The sequence below is a fragment of the Dasypus novemcinctus genome, chromosome 1, assembly GCF_030445035.2.
Source record: "Dasypus novemcinctus isolate mDasNov1 chromosome 1, mDasNov1.1.hap2, whole genome shotgun sequence".
Lineage (NCBI taxonomy): Eukaryota > Metazoa > Chordata > Mammalia > Cingulata > Dasypodidae > Dasypus > Dasypus novemcinctus.
Genome location: NC_080673.1, coordinates 120,123,487 through 120,127,456, shown reverse-complemented (window position 1 = coordinate 120,127,456; position 3,970 = coordinate 120,123,487). Strand labels below are relative to the sequence as shown.

The 3,970-nt window shown below is 42.1% G+C and overlaps 1 pseudogene; it reads right to left on the bottom strand.

Annotated features, from left to right (window-relative positions):
* Positions 1-375: 375 nt before the first annotated feature.
* LOC111758948 (glyceraldehyde-3-phosphate dehydrogenase-like) lies at positions 376-3,762 on the bottom strand (annotated as a pseudogene).
* Between the last annotated feature and the right edge of the window lie 208 nt (positions 3,763-3,970).

The window sequence follows — 3,970 nt, the reverse complement described above, 5'->3', positions numbered from 1 at the left end:
CAGGGAGAAAACATGGCCTTGCTGATACCTCAGTTTTGGACTTCTCCTTGCCTCAAAACTGTGAGACAATAAATTTCAATTGTTTAAGCCAATCAACTTGTAAGGTATTTGTTTTAGCAGTCATGAAATTAATACCTTTTTTTCCTTCCTGTGGTCACTGTTTTATGTTTTTTCCTTGTCTGGTAGGGTATACTTTGTTGATGGAACATGACAAGGAAAGACTCTTTAAGCCCCTCCCTTTCTTTGGAACTAGAAGTTGTGGAGGACGGGAGAGTCTCAGTGTTGGGGAGTCAAATTAGGGCAAGGACTCCCCAGCAGCTTACTGCCTTTCCCTTCCTCTCATGCTATTGCTGGCACTGGTGTTACAGGAGGATCTTATTCCTTACAGGTCATATGGATCATAAGGTCTACCACCCTGCTGATGGAGCCGAATTCATTGTTATCAGGACATGGGCTTGACCAGGTGGTTGTTGAAGGCTATTCCAGCCCCAGCATCAAAGGTGAAAAAAGTAGCTATCACTGATAAAGTTACAGTAGAAAATCTGGTCCTCAGTGGAGGTCAGGAGGCCCTTAGGAGGCCAATGCCTGCTTCACCATCTTCTTGGTATAATTGTATTTGACTTCTTTATCCAGATGGCAGGTCAGTTCTGTGATGGACACATTCGGTGTGAGGACATAGAAGCTCATGCCAGCAGGCTTCCTATTCAGTTCAGAGATAACCTTGCCTAGTGCCTTGTCAGGGCTGGTAGATGCAGGGATGATGTTCCAGACAGTTCCAAAGCTATTATACCTCTGTGGTTTGCTGGAAGGGCCTTCCATCATTTTCTGTGTGGCAGTGATTGTGTCATGGTCTGTGATCATGAGTCCCTCCACAATGCCAAAGTTGTCATGTTTTAGTCTGCTAGGCTGCTGAAAGCAGTATACCAGAAATAGGTTGGCTTTTAATTTGTAGTGAAAAGCTAACAAGCATACAGTTCAGAGGCATGAAAATATCCAAATCAAGGCATCAACAGGTAATGCTTTCTCTCTGAAAACCAATGCCAATGATCCTAGATTCCTTTGTCATATGGCAAGGCACATGACAATGTCTGCTGGCCTCTCCCTTCTCTTCTGAGGTTCATTGCTTTCAGCTTCTGGATTCCATGGCTTTCTCTCTCAGCTTCAGTGGCTTTCTGTCTTTATTACATTCTCTTTTAAATTACTCAAATTAGAGGATTAAGACCTACCCTGGGACATGCCTTACTAACATAACATAATCAAAGGGCCCTTAACTGAAGTGACCTAGTCAAAAAGTCTTACTCATAATAGGTTTACACCCACAGGAATGGATTAGCTTTAAGAACATGATTTTCTGGGGGTATGTACAGTCTCAAACCACCACATTCTATCCTTTGGACCCCCAAAAATGAGTTTTTTCCATGTGTAAATACATTCATTCCATCACAATATTTCAAAAGCCTTAAATCATTTCAGTAACAATATTAAAGTACAAAATCTCATCAAAATCAGTTATAGGTGTGATCTGTCCTGGGGAACAATTCCTGTCAGCCTTTAGACCTGTGAAATTTAGAAAACAAGTTATCTGCTTCCAATATACAAAAGAGAGACAGTCATAGAAAAAAAATTCCCATTCCCATAGTGAGAAATTGGAAGAAAAACAGGGCTCATGGGTCTCAAATAGTTCCTAAACCATGTAGGGCATACTTCACTAGGTTTCAAGGTCTGAAGGTCATCTATTGAATGATGCCTTGTCTTTGGGCCTGATGGAGCAGCACTCCCACCTTTTTCAAGGGCTTGCACTGTGGCTCTAGGTTCCACACTTCTTAAGCATCAGGGGAACAGCTGGGCTCTAGATTCCAACCTTCTCACTTTTCAGGGTGGTGGCCAAGATCTCCACAATCTCCCAGGCATCTGAGAAACATGGGGTGGTAACACTCTTACTGAGCAATTGGGCAGAAGGCCCAACTTCTTCAAGTACCAGGACATACTCACCCTTTTCACGTACTCAATGTTCTGCCCTCGTGGCCCAAAAAGATGTCTTCAGTCCAGACCTCAACTACCATGGTTCTGCCTTTCAAATCATTTTTTCCTTCAACCTGTCTTTTTATGTCCCTTTTAATCCAGGCTTGCAGTGGTTCTATTCATACAGATCTTGCAAAAACTGGTTGGTTTTGCATGTAGTACAGAGTCCAAACAATCAGACAGTAGGACTTTCCACAAATCCTTCCTGGATAACCGTAATTCCAATCTTGACTAGCATTGAAATGTAAAACTGATTTCATGTCCAGTTAAACATTCACATGGAGCACTACTCCCTGGGGACTCACTTTCCAGCAACTTAGAATTTTCCAAACCATCATTTTCTGCTTTCTTTGTGCCCAAGAGTTCAGTTCTCAGCTTTTCCCTTTCCACTCACATTTTACTATAAGCTTCAAGGAGAAGCAGGCAATACTTTCCACATTTAGTTTGGAAATTTCCTCAGTTAAATATCCAAGTTCATCACTTTAAAGATATTCCTTCCATCCAATGTCAGTACAAAATTTTTCCAAGTTTTCTGTCACTTTAAAACAAAGGTCACCATTTTTCCAGCTTATAATGACACACGCATCATTTCTTTCTACAGCCGCATTGGAAGTACCTTTAGCATCCATATTTCTACCAACAGTCTCATCAAAGCAATCTCAGCCTTTTCTATCAAGCACATCACAATTCTTCCAGAATCTACCCCTTACCCATTTGTAAAGCCATTCCCACAATTTTTGGAATCTGTAATAACAGCATTCCACTTCTGGCACCAAAATCTGTTTTAGTATGCTGGGCTGCCAAGAGCAATATATCAGAAATTAGTTGACTTTTACAATAGGGATTTATTACAAACTTACAGTTCTGAGGTTTGAAGATGTCCAAATCAAGGCATCATCAGGTGATACTTTCTCTCCAAAGACCAGCTGCTGGTAATCCTGGAGTCCTTTGTCATAGGGCACATGGTGGTGTCTGCTGGTCTCTCCCTTCTTCTCCAGGTTTTGTTGTTTTCAGCTTTTGGCTCTGGTGCTTTCTCTCTCAGCTTCTGTGCCTTTCTCTCTGTATTGCATTCTCTTATAAAGGACTCCAACAAGAGGATTGAGACCCACCTTGGGGCACGCCTTACTGAAATACCTAATCAAAAGGCCCTTACCTGAAGTAACCTATAAAAAAGGCCTACCCACAATAGGTTTACACCTGTAGGAATGGACAAGCTTTAAGAACATTATTTTCTGGGGGTACATACATATCAAACCACCACATCATGGATAACCTCGGTTGGGGAGGCCAGGAAGTTAGTGGTGCAGGAAGTGTTGCTGACAATTGTGAGGGAGTTGCCATCCTTTTCATGGTTCATGCCCATCACAAACAAGTGGGCATTGGCCAAAGGGGTAGAAATCATAACTCCTTTGGCTCCCCTGTTTGCCCCAACCCTCTCCAAAGTAGTAAGACAACAGTGGACTCCACAACCTATTCAGCACCAGCATCGTCCAGTTTGATGCTGGTGGGATCTTGCTCCTTGAAGATGGGCTTCCCATTTATGACAAGCTTCTTGTTCTCAGCCTTTATGGTGTCTTTGAAATTGCCATGTGTGGAATTATACTGGACATGTAGCCTATATATTTGAGGGTCAAATAAGGGATCACTGATGGAGACAACCTTTAGTTTGCTGGAGTTAAAAGCAACTCTGGTGACCAGGTGCCCAACAGAGCTAAATTTGTTTATTCTTACCTTCACCATTGTGTCTAAGGAACTTGGATGGCATTGCACAAGCAGATGCAGCTATCAGTCAAATGAGCAGAAGCAGAAAGCTGGCCACAGGTTTCAATCCACATACTTTTCCTCTGCTCTTGCCCATATTTCATGTTGTCTACAAAATAGAATTGTTTTCTTTCTCTTTGTCTTCCTCCAACAAAGTACACTGGGCTTTTTAATTTTAAGGTTTTAC